Source organism: Cnephaeus nilssonii (genome assembly GCF_951640355.1).
Source record: "Cnephaeus nilssonii genome assembly, chromosome: 7".
In the NCBI taxonomy this organism is placed as follows: Eukaryota; Metazoa; Chordata; class Mammalia; order Chiroptera; family Vespertilionidae; genus Cnephaeus; species Cnephaeus nilssonii.
The window spans coordinates 90,510,254-90,531,314 of NC_137078.1; the positions used below are offsets into that span (position 1 = coordinate 90,510,254).

The following is a 21,061-nucleotide window of genomic DNA, read 5'->3' on the forward strand; positions in this document are numbered from 1 at the left end:
AATCACACAAGTGACTACTTATGCTGTTTTTATTCACATGTGCGTGTGCTTATTCTAATAGATTATAGGCCCTCAGAGAGGAAAAACTAGGCTTATACTTCTTTATCTCCCTCCCAAAGCACCTCATACAGTATTTTTTAAATATACATGTTTATTGATTTCAGAGAGGAAGGGAAAGGGAAAGAGAGAAACATCAATGATGAGAGAGAATCATTGATTGGCTGCCTCCTGCACACCCCATCCTGGGGATCCAGCCCCGCAACCCCAGCATGTACCCTGACTGGGAATCGAACTGTGATCTCCTGGTTCATAAGTCAACCCTCAACCACTGGGCCATGCTGGCCAAGTGAAAAAAATAACATTTTTAATGTTTTTTTAAAACCCTGTTGGCTAAAAAGCATTGGATTTTTACAGACAAGCACATGTGGGTTCCAATCTTAGCTCCACTTCAATGTGTGGATCCTGGCAAATTACTTCACTTCTATACCTTAATTTTCTCATCTACACAATACCATTCAACTCAAAAAACTGCTATAGCCCTAGAGCAGTGGTCGGCAAACTCATTAGTCAACAGAGTGGCAAACCGCGGCTCACGAGCCGCATGTGGCTCACGAGCCGCAGTTTGCCAAACACTGCCCTAGAGAGTTTGGCTCAGTGGATATAGAGCGTTGGCCCGCAGACTGAAAGGTCCTGGGTTTGATTCCGATCAAGGAAAAAGTGCCTGGGTTGCAGGCTCAATCCCCCAGGGCACGTGTGGGAGGCAACCAATCCATATGTCTCTTTCAGATCAATGTTTTTCTCTCTTTGTCTCTCCCTCTCCCTTCCACTTTCTCTAAACATCAATGGAAAAATATCCTCAGGTGGAGATTAACAATAAAAAAAACTGCTATAAAGAAAAATGAGGTATGTATATAAAGCAACTAACATATCACCTGGCACAGAGTAAACACCTAATAGGGCATTTTATTCTAAATTAAAACTTGCGCCCTGGCCGGTTTGGCTCAGTGGATAGAGCATCGGCCTGCGGGACTGAAGAGTCCCAGGTTCGGTTCCAGTCAAGGGCATGTAGCTTGGTTGCGGGCACATCCCCAGTCGGGGGTGTGCAGGAGGCAGCTGATCGATGTTTCTAACTCTCTGACCCTCTCCCTTTCTCTCTGTAAAAAAATCAATAAAATATATATTTTTTAAAATAATAATAAAAAAATAAATTAAAACTTGCAAAAACCAAAATGGCCTACTACTGTTAAATGAAAGCATCTGAACACTACAATTAAGAGAAAACTCAAAAAAGTCTGTGCTTCTACTAGACAGGCTTATTTGTTAAGTTGATCAATCCTTTTTGAAATCCTGGCACTCTGATCTCAAAGAACAGTTTAAAGGAAACTTCTTATTTGTAGCCAGAGGGTTTGGAATGTTATAAAAAGGGTTGTAATCTGCCTCTATTTTAAGATGAGACAAAATAACAGTACTTAATCATACAAAAAATATTTACCAAGTCTCCAATATGCCCAAGGAAGACAATATAGAGTAGCAGTCCAGCAGCCCTCAGCTCATATACCCCTTCTTGTGTGACTTTGGGCACGCTACAAAACCTCTTTAACACTATTTCTCCATTTGTAAAACAGAAATAAATCTAACATCACAGGTTGTAAGAATTATTGAGTTACTCCTCTGCACAGTACTTAACACTCAATTACAAGCTCTTTTTATCATTGTGAAGTCACCCAAATAAGCAGTCAATTTAGAATCTGATTATCTAGGCAATCTTGTATAGGGGATTGTGTTTATACTCCATCGAAGTACTAAATGAAAGCCATTCATGTACCCAGGAAAACAATGTGGTTTTAGATTAGGACATAACACACAAGGCAAATGTTTACTTTCAAAGTATCAGAAACAAGACCTCCATGTCTAGGTCAATACCTACCAAAACTTACCATGTACATTCTTTGACCCTAGCAATGCCATCTTTTTCTATTTAAAATTTTTATTGTTGACACTACTGCAGATGTCCCCCATATTTCCCCCCTCTGTCCACCTCCACCCAGCCCCTGCTCCCACTCCCTTGGCCCTCCCCACACTATTGTCTGTGTCCATGGACTATGCATATAAGTTCTTCAGCTAATCCCTTCACCTTCCTTTATCCAATCTCCCCCTACCCCCTCCCCTCTGAGATCTGTCACTCTGTTCCATGTATTCATGCCTCTGGTTCTATTTTGTTCATCAGTTTATTTTGTTCATTAGAATCCACATACCAGCAGTCCTCGGGTTACATCGGAGATCCACTCCTATGGCGCAACATAACGCGATTTTCACCATAAGTCGGAACCCACTACATAAGCACCTACGTCACTCACATGGAGCACATGCACAGCAGTAATGAAGTGAAATAGTAAAAAAAATTTTAAAAGAAAGATAACAATTCCTGACCTTTATTTGTGGTAAATAAATAAAAACATAAAGCACATATGTGCATACGTTGAAATGACGGAACTTTTTTTTTTATATAAATACTGTAAATGGGAGATGGCGACGTAACCACGAAATGACCTAAGTCGAGTCCGACGTAACTCGAGGACGGCCTGTATTAGTGAGATCACATCGTATTTATCTTTCTCTGAATGGCTTATTTCACTTAGTATAATAATCTCCAGGTCCATCCATGCTGTTGCAAAGGGTAAGAGTTCCTTCTTTTTTACAGCCTCGTAATATTCCATTGTGTATGTGTACCACAGCTTCTCCACTCATCTACCAATGGGCACTTGTGCTGTTTCAAGATCTTAGCTATTGTAAATAACACTGCTATGAACATAGGAGTGCATATATTCTTTCTGATTGTTTTGGGATTCTTAGGATATATACCCAGAAGTGGTCTTAATGGGTCAAAAAGCAGTCCTATTTTTAGTTTTTTTAGGAAACTCCATTCTGGTTTCCACAGTGACTGTACAGTCTGCATTCCCACCAACAGTGCACTAGAGTTCCCTATCTCCACATCCTCGCCCACACTTGTTGATTATTGTGGCAATTCCATTTCTAAAACTTTCTCCATGTATGCAAAGAGGTAGACATAAGGATATTTATCAGTCTTGCTTGTAGGAACAAGACAGGAGACTACCTACATGTGCACCAACAGGTGACTGGTAAACTAAGTTATAACATAAAGTAATATCTAATCTAATAATAGACAAATATGCAAATTGACCGCACCTTCACTACGCCCAAGCCACGCCCACCAGCCAAGTCACGTCCACAAACCAATCAGGACGAATATGCAAATTATCCAAACAAAGATGGCGGCTAGTTTGCATATCGCGACAGCGTAGAAAGAAGCCAAGAGCTGCAGAAGGGAGCAAAGCTGCAGAGAAGCAAGCAAGCCGGGGGGGAGGAGAAGGGAGGAGCGGAGGCGGGGCCGGGGGAGAAAGAAGTTGAGCAGGCGGGGCTGGGGGAGAATGGGTGGGGCCGGGGGAGAAGGGAGGAGCGGAGGCGGGGCCAGGGGAGAAGGGCGGAGCGGAGGCGGGCTGGGGGAGAAGGGAGGAGCGGAGGCGGGGCCAGGGGAGAAGGGCGGAGCGGAGGCGGGGCTGGGGGAGAAGGGAGGAGCGGAGGCGGGGCCAGGGGAGAAGGGAGGAGCGGAGGCAGGGCCAGGGGAGAAGGAAGGAGAGCGGGCTGGCGGAGAAGTTAGAAAAGCAGGGGGGCTGGCGGAGAAGGCGGGGCGGGGGAGAAGGGAGGAGTGGAGGCGGGGCCGGGGGAGAAGAAAAAAGCAGGCGGGCTGGCAAAGAAGGCGGGCCGGGGGAGAAGGGAGGTGCGGAGGCGGGGCCAGGGAAGAAGGAAGGAGAGCAGGCTGGCGGAGAAGTTAGAAAAGCAGGGGGGCTGGCGGAGATCGCGGGGCGGGGGACAAGGGAGGAGAGCAGGCAGGGTGGGGTAGAGTGCAGCAGGAAACCCTATTGCAGGATTTTTCCTGCAACGGGGACGCTAGTCCTATCTAATAAAAGACTAATATGCAAATTGACCAAATGGCAGAACCAGTCGCTATGACGCACACTGACCACCAGGGGGCAGGCGCTCAACGCAGGAGCTGGGCTCAAGGCTGGCGAGTGCAGCAGTGGTGGCGGAAGCCTCTCCTGCCTCCGCAGCAGCACTAAGGATGTCCATCAGTCGGACATCCCCCGAGGTCTCCCAGACTGCGAGAGGGAGCAGGCTGGGCTGAGGGACCCCCCCCCCCCCGCCAAGTGCACAAATTTCATGCACCGGGCCTCTAGTTATACTATAAACTATTATAAAGAATGTGCTATAGGGCCTATTATAGACTGAATTGTGATCCCAAATAAAGTGACATGTTGAAGCTCTAAGTACCTCAGAATATGACTGACTGTATTTGGAGATAAGGTCTTTAAGGTAACGTAAAGTCATATTGATGGGCCCTAATACAATGTGACTGGTGTCCTTATAAGGAAATTAGGACACCAAAGTAGAAAAACAAACACAAAAAAACAGATGAGTCGCGATAGCTGGTTTGGCTCAGTGAATAGAGCGTCAGCCTGTGGACTGAAAGGTCCCAGGTTCGATTCTGGTCAAGGGCATGTACCTCGGTTGCAGGTTCCTCCCCTGCCCGGGCCCTGGTCAGGCACGTGCAGGAGGCAACTAATCGGTATGTTTCTCTCACATCAATATTTGCCTCTGTCTTTCCCTCTCTCTTCCACTCTTTCTAAAAATCAATGGGAAAATATCCTCAGGTGAGAATTATAAAAAAAACAGTTGAGTCCAAGTCATTAAAGACTGAAAACTAGGCAGAGTTTTCATTTAACCTGGGTGGTGAACAGGAGGCTATCATTTCTTTCTTAACCATGAACAAGTTTTTTGTGTGTGTGAATGTTTTTAAGAGTATCAATCTTATACCTGTATTCCAAGGTGGACAACCAGATAAAGGAACTCAGCTACGAAACTACTTTAATAATCCAGGACTTAAACAAAAGTCCTGCACTAGGGTAGGAGCATGGAAAGAGAAAAGAAATAGTTGACCGGTTTGAGGGTGGAGAGTGGGTTTGTGTAAGGAGGTGGGAAATTATAAGGAAGTGTCTTAGTCTGGGAAATAAGAGAATAAGTTTGTACCACAGATAAATGGAGAAGTTAGAAGAAATCTATTATGTTCTTAAGGCATTCTTGTAAGAAAACAGCCTTTTCAGATTCAGTGGACAAATTCTGTCCTAAGTCTATCAAGGATGAAATCATGTGCCAGCCAGTATAAGAAATCCTACATACAAGCATACATTTGCAGCAAAAAAATAAGTCACTATCTTACCTGGGCAACACACATCTTATCAGTGAGAAACCAACTACAAAACTAACCAGGATCATTTAGGCTTTCTTTGTTATATCTTGTAATGCAGAAGTACCTACATTCAGATTCTCATACAGTCTGTTTTATAAACCACAAACCATTTTTTAAAGAACAAAACAAGATTACCACGATTCTGAATCAAGCCCTGGCCAGTTTGGCTCAGTGGATTGAGCGTCGGCCTGTGGACCAAAGGGTTCCGGGATCACTTCTGGTCAAGAGCACGTACCTCGATTGCAGGCTCCTCCCCGGCCTTGGCCCTGCCAGGCCGTGTGCAGGAGGCAACTAATCAATGTGTTTCTCTCACATCAATGTTTCTGCCTTTCCCTCTCTCTTCCACTCTTTCTAAAAATCAATGGGAAAGTATCCTCAGGTGAGAATTTAAAAATAATAATAATAAAATAAAAAAGATTGTGAATCAAGGCAGTCTACCAAATTTTGATGTAAAATCTGTTGTTAATGGGGCAAACGTATACAGAAACATTCCACCATGTACTTGAAGAAATAATTGGACAAAGAATAATTGGAGATACTGTAACAGTTGCACGAAAGACTATGTCCACAGAGTGCAGCTGACATGACTGCAGATGTTTCAGCTTGGTTGCACAGCAGTGAGTAACTGTACAGTTCTATCCACTAAAAGAGAATGAGAGAAACAAAAACAGAGACAGAATTGCAAAGACTGAAAAATAACAAATATGTGTTGACAACAAATCTGTGTGTGTTTTTAAAAACATATTTTTATTGATTTCAAAGAGAGAGGGAGAGATAGAAACATAAATGATGAAAGACAATCATTGATTGGCTGCCTCCTGCACGCCCCACACTGGGGATCAAGCCTGCAACCTGGGGATGTGCCCTTGTCTGGAATGGAACCCAGGACCCTTCAGTCCGCAGGCCAACGCTCTATCCACTGAGCCAAACCAACTAGGGCAGTGGTCGGCAAACTCATTAGTCAACAGAGTGGCAAACCACAGCTCGCGGTTTGCCGACCACTGAACTAGGGTAACAAATCTGCTTTTTAAGCACACTTTAAAACCATGGACACCACCATCAAAGCACACAATTCTGCCTTGACCATCAATTGTTTGATATGAAAATTATTCACATACAATGTATTTTGGGAAACTAAGCTCCTATAATGGTACTCCAGGTACATTATGAAATACAGTTGCTTAATGTCTATTTTTTTAATGTTTTTATTGATTTCAGAGAGAGGAAGGAAGGAGAGAACGAGAGAAAAAAAACAATCCATGTGAAAAACATCAATCCACTGCCTCCAGCACCCATCCCAAACAGGACGGCAAGCTGGGCATGTGCGGCCCCTCGGTAATCGAACCAGTGACCCTTCAACATACAGGAGGATGCTCAACCAACTGAGCCACACCAGCCAGGGCTACTTAAGGTCTATTTTTAAAGATTTCCTAAAAAAGTAAGCACAGCAATATTTGCCACTGATAAAAAGTGATCACGGTTGCACCCTCTAATGAAAATTATCTTGGTTCAGGCACATCTTCTATAGATCTTAGCTCAAATCTCATTTTGGAACAACTCTACCTTTTTAAAATGCAACCCAAGCCCTAGCTGGTTTGACTCTGGATAGAGCATCGGACTGAAGGACTGCGGGTTTGATTCTGGTCAGGGGCACGTACGTACTTTGGTTACAAGCTCACTCCCTGGCTGCGGGAGGCAACAAATCAAAGTGACTCTCTCACATCAATATTTCTCTTTATCTGTCCCCCTCCCTTCCACTCTCTCTAAAAATCAATGGAAAAATATCCTCAGGTGAGGATTAACCAAAAAAATAATAAAATGCAACCCAAGTTCTACCAAGCCCTAAAGCATTCCACTGTACCCCACCACCAGCCCTCCCTCATCTTCCCCCACTTCATTTTTCTCCACTTATCTCCAGCTCATACACTAGTATGTAAATTTCACAGGGACAGAAATTTGCTTTGGTCTATTTTATTCACTGCTACATCCCCAACCCCAGACACAGTGACTGCCACACAGCACACATTCACAGCATTGCTGAATTCATAAATTAATAAGGTAGTATGGAGTAGCCCAGCCGGAGTCGCTCAGTGGTTGAGCACTGACTTATGAACCAGGAGGTCATGGTTTGATTCCCAGTGGGGCATATGCCCGGGTTGCAGGCTTGATACCCAGTGTGGGGTGTGCAGAAGGCACCAATCAATGATTCTATTCTCTCTCATCATTAATGTTTCTCTCTCTCCCTTTCCCTTCCTCTCTTAAATCAATAAAAATATATATTTTTTGAAAATAGATAGTATGGATTAGAGATGCAGCAAGTCAAAAACATGTTCTTTGGACTCAGAATACACCCTTTAATGTGTCCTTTAGGCTCCTAAACCCTCCCGTATTACTATCTGAATAAAGAACAAATAAATTTTTTTCTATATCCTTCTGAAAGAGAAAAATCCTATTTCTAAGACATAAGTCAAATCTGCAGTCTGAACTAGCTAAAGTGGTTTAACACCAAGTGTTTGAAGCCACCCAGCATCATTTTAGGGAGTAAACACACTGTATCATCATGAGCAACTCTATTCTGGAAATACACAGTTCTACCAACTTTTAAACCAGGAAAAAAAAGATAACACTCTCCTAAAAAAAAAAAAAAAAAAAAAAAAAAGCAGTATCCTCCTAAAGTATATGTATCACATTGTATTTACAACTGTATCAGAGTAAAATAGTTAAGGTAAGCAATCTTACCCTTAGACATTTTATAATTAAAATATGCCTCCAATTTTGAAACAACTCACTCAGATTTGAATCCATTAAAAGTGTGTAACAAATTTAAGCATCACATAATTGCCAAAGAATTATCTCCACAACCTAAGTCTTCACAAAAATCTTTGCCATTGATTAGCTCTACTTTTATTTTATTAAAGACTTTTTTAATTGATTTTTAAAGACTGGGAAAGGGGGAGAGGGAGAGAGACATCTATCGGCTGTCTCCTACATGCCCCTCTACTGAGGACCAAGCCCTGACCAGGAATCAAACAGGCAACCTTTTGGTGCACAGGACAACTGAGCCACAAAGGCAAGGGTGATTAGCTCTATTTTAAAAGCTGCTTGTCTTAGATTTCTTTTCTTAGATTTTTGGGTGGTTTGGTTTTTTTTAATGTTTACAGAGAATCATCTTACCATCATATTTTAAGAGCTTGAGAGGCAAATTTACTAGTATAATTTATAGGAGAAGAAATGATAGCAATTTATCCAAATGAAAGGAGAAGAAATTTGATGTCAGCAGAAAACAAACTTGGATCTTCAACACATGTCACATGCAGGACATGAATTAATCTTGATCCTGAAGAAAGCTTAATTACCAAATAGCAATTAAAAAAAAAAAAAAAAACTGAGACAGCCCTAGCCGGTTTGGCTCAGTGGATAGAGCATCGGCCTGCGGACTGAAGGGTCCCGGGTTCAATTCCGGTCAAGGGCTTGTATCTTGGTTGCGGGCACATCCCCAGTGGGAGGTGTGCAGGAGGCAACTAATCAATGTTTCTCTCTCATCGATGTTTCTAACTCTCTATCCCTCTCCCTTCCTCTCTGTAAAAAAATCAATAAAATATATTTTTTTAAAAAACACTGAGACAGCCCAACTGGTGTGGCTCAGTGATTGAACATAAACCCATGAACCAAGAAGTCACTGGTTCAATTCCCGGTCAAGGCACATGCCCAGGTTTCGGGCTAGATCTCCAGTAGCGGGGGCATGCAGGAGGCAGCCGATGGATGTTTCTCTCTCTCTCCTCCACCCTTCCTCTCTCTCTTAAAAAAAAAATCTATAAAAACATTTTTTAAAACTTTACATTCTAATTGATAATGTGAATTGTGCCCCTCCAGTTAGTTTCTTCTGCACTCTCCATTATTTTCTGACAGTTACCTTTTAAATTTTGCACACAATGAGATTAAATTTGGCCTCTATTGAATTGTCCCATTTCCTCTTGTGTTTTAAGTGCAAACTAACGTAAGTGAACATAACATCAAGTAGTGCACAGATATATGCATTTGCTTGATTCAATTTGTTGCGATCTTATCAGGTTAGAATTGTAATTGCACCATCTATATATATAAAAGGCTAATATGCTAATTGTCCAACCCTCCAACTGGTCGCTATGACGCACACTGACCACTAGGGGGCAGACGCTCAACGCAGGAGCTGCCATGACACGCACTGGCCATTTACAGAGAAATGGCACTGCGGACTTGGTGCCCACAAAGTAACACTTGGCTTCCCCCAAGTGGAACACAGGACCTGCCACCACTCCGGAGCGACAGCCCACCAAATCGCAACCAACACTGCCGAGACTCCATGGCGCAAAATGCGGCCCAAAGCCCAGCCCAGCCCAGCCCAGTCCAGTCCAGTCCAGTCCGAAAACGGTGCCTGCGGGTGCTGAATAATGACGTCACGTAGCAACACCTGGCTTCCTCTCCCTAGCAACTAGCCTCCTTGCAGTTTCTTCAGCCCAGGAACAGGACTTGCTTTATAACCAGGTGGAAACATTTTACACTTTAATCAAATGTCTATAAAGCATTTTTCCGTGCCTCATCTCATTTGATCCTCACATAAGTCCTGGAGTAGGTAGATAGAAGACTCGATGGAATCCTATTTTCTTTTCATTAGCCAGAAAACGGAGATTTAGAAAGCTTAGAAACTTGACCCGACTGAAATGAAGAAATGGTAGACCTTGAAAACGACTTCAGGTTTTCTCACTGCGTAGAATATAGTCAAACACTGCTGCAGTTAAATATTTTACCCTTTGTTCCCCTTGCATGATCTACAATAATAATCTGCTTCGTGTTGATATTTACTGCTGTGTTGCTGACAATTACCTGAAAGAGAAGTTGGGGTGCTTCACTGGGCTGGAAAAAGTTTAGCTAAATCAGAAAGCAGGTCTAATTAAGCAAGTTTATTCTATATATATATACTGGTAAAAGGCTAAGTTGACTCGTGCATGCACGATACATATAAAGCTCTCGCTAGCGCCAATCGCACGCGTGTGTTTCGATCTGTCATTGTCAATCGTGAATTTGGTTGACACTTCCATTATAAAGGGCAAATAGAGATATTAAAATATTTCTTCTAATTAATTTCCTTTCAATGTGCATTAATTCATGCACCAGGCCACTAGTTTTGTAGATAAGGAAGCTAAGTATATTGGTGCACTTTTAAGTTTTCAAAACAGTGTTGAAAAATTGCAGTTTTTATTTTTTTTAACCGAGTTTAAAAAGACTAAACCATTCTTTCAAAAGAAGCATCTAAATGTGCACCTAATTTTGTATATATGCTTAGGTTTTTTTTTAGCCAATAAAAAAAGTTGCTATCAAAAAAAGTTTACATTTCACCGAAGCCGGTTTGGCTCAGTGGATAGAGCGCCGGTCTGCGGACTGAAGGGTCCCGGGTTCGATTCCGGTCAAGGGCATGTACATTGGTTGCGGGCATGTCCCCAGTGGGGGATGTGCAGGAGGCAGCTGGTCGATGTTTCTCTCTCATCGATGTTTCTAACTCTCTGTCCCTCTCCCTTCCTCTCTGTAAAGAATCAATAAAATATATTTTAAAAAAAAAAAGTTTACATTTTAAAATCTAGTAATTTATTGCCCTGGCCAATTTGGCTCAGTGGATAGAGCAACAGCCTGCGGACTGAAGGGTCCCGGGTTCAATTCCAGTCAAGGGCACATGCCCAGGTTGCAGGCTTAATCCCCAGTGGCAGGCATGCAGGAGGTGGCCGATCGATGATTCCTTCTCATATTGATGTTTCTATATCTCTCTCTCCCTCTCCCTTCCTCTCTGAAATCAATAAAGATATATTTTAAAAATAAATAAATAAAATCTAATAATTTATTTTAAAATCTTAATGTTAATCTCAAACTCCACAATAAAAATATGGTTTTCTAGGAAAGTAGTGTGATATATAGTTAAATTCCACTTCGGAAGATTCCAAAACTGACCTCCTCTCAAATAGTGCTCAGCTGGTAAAACAAAGGTGTATTATAATGAAAAATCCTGAAACCAGATGCTTTGTTAAGAAACTTTATTCTTTACTTCCGACTCCTCTTCATCTACTTTTAAACAGATTTAAAAGTAAACCAAAAAAAGTTACAAATATTCTTAAACTGCCAACCAACAAAGCAAATGGTATCTGAAATCTTGCTTACACTTTCTTCTACAAAATGTATCCTTTTCTTACACTCCTTAACACAGTATTCTTTTATTCCTTCATCTCTCCCTTTTTCATTGGCTCATTTGATCTGTCCTCAATCTCTTGTTTCCACAAGGAGTAGCAAACAGTGATAATCTATTTAGCTGAAAAGGATGGCTGTGGTTTAACTTCCAACACTAGATGGTTTCATATTGCCACTTGGGACACAGAGAATGGACACAGGTGTGACTGAGACATTGATCCTACAGCTCTCCTGGGGTCTTCAGCAACTCCAGTCAGCCAAGAGCAGCCTCATCCATTTACTACAGTGTGACATTTTCTATGTCTGCCTTGATTTCAAACGAGTTAGGAAGCACTACTCTAGAGTGTACACTGCAAAGAGATAGCAACTGGTGAATTTCTCCTACACCAAATACTTTAAGAAAAAGAAAAAGGGAAAAGTTATTAGAAAAAAATTCAATTTAGTCCTTAAAAAATAATAATTTTTCAATATGGCAGCTAACTAAGACTGACTAGATTTTTGTTACTAACATCTTCCCTTGAGACTGGAGATATGGTTTATTTTAAAGAAAGCATGCCCAGCCTGAGTGGCTCAGTGGTTGAGCATTGACCTATGAACCAGGAGGTGGTGGTTCAATTCTCAGTCAGGACACATGCCCAAGCTGCAGGCTCAATCCCCAGTAGGGGGCGTGCAGGAGGCAGCTGATCAGTGATTCCTTCTCATCATTGATGTTTCTCTCTCCCTCTCCCTTTCTCTCTGTAAAAAATCAATAAAATATATATATTTTTTTAAAAATCACGTGGGGGGGTCATGTTAAATGCAAATTCCACCTCAGTAGGACTGTGATGGAGCCTGAGATTTCTAATGAGCTCCAAAATGATCCTTATGCCGCTGGTCCATAGACCACACAAGGCATACCTGGGACCTTGCAACTTTGCTTCTATGATGATGATTGAGATAATGGACAAAAATTTAAAACAGGCAACCATTTCCATTTCATTTAATAATTTTATAATAATGGTTTCATGAAATTAATCTGGGGGAGAGATGGTTATTAAAATATGGATGTTTAGGGAAAATGCAGATAGCTGCTTAAAAGTGGCAGCCTAAGAGAAGTTGTAATAATAACAAGAGCAAACACCTACACAGCACTTACTATGTGCCAGTGAATTGTCTTAAGTACTTGCCACAGATTAACTGATTTGATTCTCATAACACCGTGAGGCAGGGACCATTGCTAGTCTTATTATACAGAAGGTAAACCTGAGCCACAAAGACATTACTTAGGTTGCACATAACTAATAAATAGCAGAGCCAGGATTTTAACCCAGGCAGTCGGTTTCAGACTCTACACTTTTATCACTGTACTAGCAGCGTTTTTCTGAAGAACACACAGCAGCAGAATTAAAATGGCAAATCATAATGGCTTACTTTTGGAGAAAACGATGTAAGTGTTAAAGTGTAGCGTTAAAGCAGAGGGAGCAACAAAGTTCTCTTCAGGTGACAGACCGCCAATGCTTGGTGAATGACTTAACCATATATAGGTTTTTGCTATATTAGAAACTGTTCTGGACTTCAGCATAGCTAAATATTTGAGAGAGAAAAATCTTTCCTGAACAATTTTTTTAATGAAATTCCATTTGGTGGCAAAACACCTGGTTTCACTTCATGAAATAAGTAGTTTGAGACCAATGTCCCAGGGGCAATTAGTGAAGAAGAGTTTTGATATTCAGGGCTTTTAACAGCAGCAGTGGCAGACATAGCTGAAATGGCAAGTAATGAAAATTGCTTTACCAAAAATATTTTGGACTGAAGAGATAAGTAACTAAAAGTAGAAACTAGTAAGGGACAAAGCATAACATGACCAGGAACTTGATACTGCTGAGTAGAGGAGAAGTAGCAAAAATAAGCTGCTAATGGCAAAGAAATAGAGGATACTTCAAATCAACTTTAAAAAAGAGAGAGAGAGAAAGGAATGAAACAGACTGAAAGGCCCCGGGTTCGATTCTGGTCAAGGGCACATGCCACATGCTGGGGTTGCAGGCTCCATCCCCAGTAAGGGGCGTGGAGGAGGCAGCCAATCCATGATTCTCTCTCATAATTGATGTTTCTATCTCTCTCTCCCTCTCCCTTCCTCTCTGAAATCATTAAAAATGTATTTTTTTAAAAGTATGCAGAAAGAAAAGGTTAACCCTCAAACATCATCAAATTCATTCATCTGACAAACATTTCTAGGGATACAGGGGTAACCAGGGAAGTCAAACCCCTGCCCTCATAGAACCTATATTCTAATGGGGGAAACTAATAGATTTGGAAGAGAATACTGAATATTGAAGGCCTAGAATAAAGCTCTTTGATATAGTGGGGTATATAGATCCATTTATGGGAAATAAGTTCACAAAATATTAAGCACTCCTTCTCCTGCTGCAGAGTCCCTATAGCCTGAAATGCACATTGTTTCTTATCCTCTTGAAAAAGACCCTAAAACAATAAATAAATGCATGTAAAATGTATCTACAAATTAAAAGTACAATCTGACCTTTACTTCCAAGAATACCTATAAATACTACTCCCAGACAGGCACAGTAAATTGCACCTCAAAGTTTTCCAAATGTGACAGCTCCTGGATTAATACATTTTATTAGAGTAACAATTTTAAAAAGAACTAGAAATGTTTTTCTAATAGACCATAACATTTTAAGTGGAAAAATTATCCAAATAAAAAACAAATCTTAAGTTACAAGACAGTCAAGATTTGGTCTCAGTGGGCTTTAAGAATCTGATTTTTTTTTTTTTTAAGAGAGTGGAAGGAGAGGGAGGAAGGGGAAAGGGGGGAGAGAGAGAGCGAAAGAGAGAGAGAAAGAAATATCAATGTGAGACACATCCATTGCTTGCCACCCACATGCACCCCGGGGACCAGGGATCAAACCTACAACCCAGGTATGTGCCCTTGGCCAGAAAACAAACCCCACCTCTTTGGTTCGCCAACGCTCTAACCACTGAACACACTGGCCAGGGCTCTCACTGATATTTGATTTAAGCCCCCAGAATACCCCAGCTATAACAACTGTCTTAGATTCCCGAAAAAATAATTTGAACTGAGTACAACTGTTCATTATTATGTGAAAACATTTTAAGAGGATGTGATATACGCCGAAACCGGTTTGGCTCAGTGGATAGAGCGTCGGCCTGCGGACTGAAAGGTCCCAGGTTTGATTCCGGTCAAGGGCATGTACATTGGTTGCGGGCACATCCCTGGTAGGGAGTGTGCAGGAGGCAGCTGGTCGATGTTTCTCTCTCATCGATGTTTCTAGCTCTCTAGCCCTCTCTCTTCCTCTCTGTAAAAAATCAATAAAATATATTTAAAAAAAAAAAAAAGAGGATGTGATATTTCTTAGGTCCTGAAGTAATTACTAGAAAATAGCTCATTTTTAATACTCAGTTAATTACCAATCTCACTGCTTCAGTGTAAACACTGTAAACTCAAACTATTCTGCTATATATATTTTAAGAGGAAAGATACAAGTTGATATACGTACATTTAAACGTCTTAAATATAGAAGATTCAAGAAACACGACAGCAGGTAAGTGTTCCATTTTTACATTCTTAAAACATGATAAATTATGGCAAACATACTTCAGAAGATCCAAGCTCCACACCTATCCAATCTACAACACCCATACACTACAGAAAGCCGATTTAAACCTACACTTCTTTTATGTGTTTCCTAACAAGCAATTTATTCTCTCTACACAAATGAGAAACAATAGGAAAGTACTTGTTCCAACAAGAACTACTTTTACAATGCATTACACAGTTGTATCTCACTTGCTTTACAATGCTAACGTTTTTTCTGTGCTACTGTACCCTGTAGTCCATGAAGGATGTACCTAACATTCTGGGGAACAAACACTGTGATCCCAAAAGTCTGAAAATGTTGACTCGAGTTTTCTTAGTTAAAAATCCAAAACTCGTTTTTAATTACAAAACTAAAAGTGCAGCAAGCAAAGATTAGGGGTGATATGAACTGATTCTCTTTTCCCTTGTCACAAAAAGCACAGGATAGTCGACTTAGGTAAGCACTCTGCATCAGTAAGTCATACAGGAGTCGTTAAACAGTCTAGGAAAGTCTTTCTGGACCAAAGATGCTTCTACAAATAAATTCACTTCATTGAGTACAAAGGGATCTTTAAAGGCATGGCCCTCCTAAGTGGCTGTACACGGTGTTGTCTTACGCTTTATTCCCTGGCACAAGCTAATCTTGAGATTTTAAACCTTCCAGGCTTTTGGGTGCATTTGAGACGACCGGGATTTGAAAAGATCTCTGAATACGATGCACTGAGAAGCAGGCAGGATATCCAACCAAGGCTGCAAAATGCTGTCTTAATTGGGTGACTCCCTGGCTTGCAGGAGTTAAAACTCTCACCCCTTATATTGCGATGACGTAATCTTCCACACTGCATTTCTCTTGGACTTACAGGGGAGGAAAAAAAGCAAACGAACAAAGAAAATTTCCCCCTAGTAAGAGGAATTAAGAAAGTGGCAGAACGACAGTTTCGAGAGATGGTTAGGTAACTCCCAGAAAGGGAAGCTCAGCTGAACAGGCAGAGACAGAGTTGGAGAAGCAAACGGAAATGGCATTAGGAACTCAACCTAAAGCAGAAAGAGAGAGACTGGAGAAACGGGGATCGGACCCACCCCGCCCGGACCAAGCGGCGGAGGCGAGGCTGCGGAGAGGAGCCAGGCGCAGGCAAAGCCCGGGGGGCGGCCAGCAAGCCACCCTCTCCGGGACCGCCACTTCCCGGCCGGCCGGCAACTCCGCTCCCCTCCCCCCGCCCGCCGCAAAATGTCCGCGGCGGCGCCCGGAGAAGCAGGAAGTTGAAGCTCCGGCGCTGGGGCAAGCCCGGCCGCCGAGCCACGGGCACTCCCGCTCAGCCCGGCGCCCGCGAGCGGCTCCAAGGCCCAGGCCCACGGCGGCGCCCCGGCCCGCCGCCCGTCCTCGGGGCCAGCCGGGGGGAGGGGAGCCCGGGCGGCCGGGATGGGTGTGACCCCTTCCTTCCGCCGCTGCCCGGTGACAACCCGGCACCGCCCGCGCCCTCAGGCCGGCACCCCGCATCCCGGCCGCACTCCCCTGGGCGAAACGGGCGCCCCCCACCTTCCTCGCCGGGACCCCCTCCCCTCCGTTCCCCCAGAGAACCCCAGACCCGCGCTCTCCCGCACGGCGCCGCGCGATCCGGGCAACCCCACCCCCACCCCGCGACCCGCGCTCCCAGGCTTCCCCGGAACCCAGAAGCGGGGTGTCCCCGCGGACAAGGAGATGCCGGGGCGGCACAGTAGGGACGGGACAGTTGGGAAGCCGCTCCCGCGGGGAGCCTTGGGCCCCGCACTCACCTCAGCCTCTCCGCCGGGGCGTTGGCAGCACTGCGCGGGGTCTCCTCGGCTGCCGGACAGGGGCACGCGCTTGACGTCAGCACGCAGGCGACGCACGGTTGGGTACCCGCGGAAGTGGGCGGGACCGGGAGGCAAACCGAGGCCGAGCGAGGACCTGAATTCACTCTCGGCCGTGGCTCGGGCTGCCTGTCGCGCACGCGCCAGCCGACGCGGCTCTCTCGGTTGCGGCTGAGCGCACAGCCTTCTGAGGTGGTTTTATTTATAATATGTAAACGGCCGTTTGCAAAGTGCTTCCACTAACATGTCTTCTGATCCTTGCATTCTGGTGAAGTACAGTATTATCTTCCCTAGTTTGCAGAGAAGACGGAAACTACCCAGAGGAAAGTGACTTGCGGCAGACCACACTGCAGGCGAGATGGCCCTGTGTCCTGTGGGTCCGCTGTGAGAGCTGAGTCGCTCTTCTCATCTCTGCCTACACCCCAGCCTCCCTGCCTCCAGCCACAGCGTCTTCTTTTGGTTTAGAGACTTCCTCCCCATTGCAAGGCCTTGCATTCACTGTTTCCTTGCCTGCTCCTCTTCACAAGCCCTGTGGTTGGCTCTCAGCCCTCCCTGATCACCCTAGCCTCACAGCACCTGTTTGTCTGTCTTTCCTGCTAGTGTGGAAACTTCAGGGCAATAGGAACCTTCTCTGTCTTTTCTCAAACGTGTCCCAGTGTTAGAGGAAAACAGCTTATTTTAATAATAGTTCATTTATTGTTGACTACCACAGCTATTTGGCCAAGAAAGACACCTGTTTTAAATATATATAATTTAATAGTCATATTTTCTTTTGGACTTTTTTAAAGCCTTTTTTAAATTCTTTATTGTTCAAAGTATTACATAAGTCTCCTTTTTCCCCCATTGACCTCTCCCTGGCCACCCCCACCCCCCAGCACATGCCCTCACCCCCCTATTGTCTGTGTCCAATGGTTTTGCTCATAAGCATACATACAAGTCCTTTGGTTGAACTCTTACCCCCTCACCCTCCGCATTCCCTCATAAGTTGGACAGTCTGTTCGATGCTTCTATGACTCTGGTTCTATTTTTGTTCATCAGTTTATGTTTGTTTGGACTTTTTTTAATTACACAAGAATAACTACATTTTTGAGTGATTATTGTAGGCATGGAATATTAGCTACTTTAACACTCAACCATTTTATAAGTTAAGAGCTAGTACCTCCATTTATTGATACATGAACTGAGGCTCAGAAGTGTTAAGGGACTTGTCCAAGGTCGCCAAGACAGGCAGTGGCAGAGCTGGGACTTGAACCTCGGAGGCTGGCTCTAGTTGACCACAACTCTAACATAATACCCAGCAGGTTTATTATAGAGAAATCAAAAGACAAGCTTCAGCTGTGGTCCTGCCTTGAATAATACCAATTATTAATATTTTGGTGTATACCTTCTCAGTAACACATACATTTATTGCACAAAAACAGATTGTAATCTGCTTTTCTCTCTCAAAACTACATTGTGAATATCTTTTTGTGTCAAATAAAGCATTATTTGTAAAGGCTGTATTCTAATGCATGGGCATTATACTATTCACCCAATCTCCTGTTGGAATCTAAGTTGTTTTGGGCTATTATAAAAATTTTAGTACCATAAAAATACATCAGCTTCATTTCTTAAACTTGAGAGAAAACTGGTTGTTTCTCCCTCAACAAGGACAGTTGGCAGTGACCTTTCCTTCTTCCCTTCTCCCAATTCCATGAATGTCCCCAGACAATGTCTGCCCTTTCCATCAGCAGCAATATCTTGATGGGGTGTCACCCAACTTCTTGGCTTTTCCTGCCTTTATTCTGAGGACAAGGATTCACTTAGCACTGTGTCTATTATGTTGTCAGGTTTTTGTCAGAAGGCCCCTCCCCCAACTTTTCACAGCCCCAAAAGGCAGTAGCATTACTACTTGACCCCAGTCTACCCCCTCCCTTGCTGCTGGCCCATCAAAACACTAGCCTCCGCTGCCCCCACTGGCTATAGCTGCCTCGTATTAACAGGAGAAGTAGCCTATTGGTCTCCAGCTCTGCTTCCCCTGTGGTTACAAGCCCAGTGTCCATTCCTCCTCCTTCTGGAAGCACCCCTCCCCCTATTCTCACTCCAAGTAGCTCTAGAGATGATTCTACCTATAGTTGTAGGAATAGACTGGTGACCCAGACTTGGCCAATCAGAGCATTTTGGGTGTGTGTGTGTTTTACGTTTTTATTGATTTCAGAGAGAGGGAGAGATAGAAACATCAGTGATGAGAGAGAATCATCATTGGTTGCCTACTGCACCCACTGGGGATTGAGCCGGAAACCCAGGCATGTGCCCTGACCTCCTAGTTCATGAGTCAATGCTCAACTGCTGAGCCACACCAGCCAGGCCCAATCAGAGCATTTTAGAGAGTGCTCTTACTGCAGCATTTCAGTAATGGGCATATGACCAAATGAAAGCCAATGAGATTCTATCCTGGGACTTTGGTCAGAACTATCCAGTTGAATGACTCTATCCACTGAGGGCAATATGTAACCAAGCCACTGCTGGCAGTCATCTTCCCACTGCAAAGAGGGAGACCGCCTGAGGATGAGACTAAGACAGAGAGGGGAAACAGAGCTGAGAGATGGAGATAGTGACACCAAATCCCAGTGGCATTGTTTGAGCCCTTGGATTCTGTTTAGTTTCAACTTTCAGCCACATCTTACCTAATAATAGACAAAATGCAAATTGACCGTACCTCCATTACGACCACAGCCAATCAGAGTGAGTAGGCAAATTAAACCAACAAAGATGGCGGCTAATTTGCATATGCAGGCACGGAGTGGCCGGGAGGGGAGGGATGCCTGCTATGAGGGGGAGGGGAGGCGGCAGAGGGAGCTACAGGAGTGGTGCTCTGGTCAGAAGCGAGGACTTGCGGGCTCCCAGGAGGGCCGGGAGCGGGGACGTGCCAGCTCCCAGGTGGCTGGGAGTGAAGCCAGGGGAAGGAAGGCCTATTCTTGCATGAATATCATGCAACAGGCCTCTAGTCTATATATATAAAAGCCTAAGTGACCATTACAACTGGAATGACCTGAACGACCAGTCGCTATGATGCACACTGACCACCAGGGGGCAGACGCTCAATGCAAGAGCTGCCCCCTGGTGGTCAGTGTGCTCCCACAGCAGGAGTGCTGCTCAGCCACAAGTCAGGATCATGGCTGGTGAGTGCAGCTGTGGCGGCGGGAGCCTCTCCCACCCTCACAGTAGTGCTACAGGCGGCAACAGGCACAGCGGGGCCAGGATGAGCTGCGGCGCAGGCTCCTCCCCGGCAGCCTGCCACTTCGGCACTGCTACATTCCTTGGGGGATGCCGAACTGCCGGTTTTGACCTGATCCCTGCAGGCCAGGCCAGGCCTGAGGGGATCAGGCCAAAACCAGCAGTCTGACATCTCCCGAGGAGTCCTGGATTGCAAGAGGGCACAAGCCAGGCTGAGGGACCCCACCCATGTATGAATCCGTGCACCAGGCCTCTAGTTAGCTAATAAAGTCCTTATACTTCCTGAGCCAGGTTGAGTAGGTTTCTCTCTCAACTGCGAGACTTTTGATGAGTAACTCTGCCCCCCATGTCTGCCCTTGTTTGGTACTTGCCTCAACCCTCTATGTAGATGATTCCCAAATCTCTATCTCCTCTAGTGTGTATTCCCAGCCCCATTTCTAAATTTCAGCTCTCAGAAGTCCCATCAGCACCCAGTTCCCACCTGCTCCAGGTTCTGTGGTGCCTATATCTGCTTTGGGTCCCTATACCCTTGTACATCCAGGGTACATTTCCTACATTATAGATCCTGTACCCACCAAATTAATACCCAATTTCTAGAGGTTTCCTTTGAGAATCTCTGTTTTAATTCATTTTATACAGCACAACTTTCATCTTCCCAGATATCAGCTCTTATTAAGTCACTTCCAGACTCAGGAACCCCTTGAGTTTTCTCCTATGTCTTCCAAGTAAAAGTCTAAGTCCTTCAGCTAGGCATTCTGCATTCTCTTGATCTGGCACCAATTTGCCTTTCCAAAGTTATTTCCTTTTCCCTTCTGTATTAGTCAGGGTTCTCCAGAGGAACAGAACCAATAGCAAACACCTACACCTACATCTATCTT

The 21,061-nt window shown here is 44.0% G+C and overlaps 1 protein-coding gene across 2 annotated transcripts in view; it reads right to left on the reverse strand.

Annotated features, from left to right (window-relative positions):
* Positions 1 to 17,008, reverse strand: part of CDC42 (cell division cycle 42) — a 40,390-nt gene extending 23,382 nt beyond the window's left edge. For both annotated transcript variants that reach the window (XM_079776885.1, XM_079776886.1), the window contains exon 1: positions 16,911 to 17,008. The gene's annotated coding sequence lies outside the window, so the exon portion shown is untranslated. The remainder of the gene's footprint in view (positions 1 to 16,910) is intronic.
* Positions 17,009 to 21,061: the final 4,053 nt, after the last annotated feature.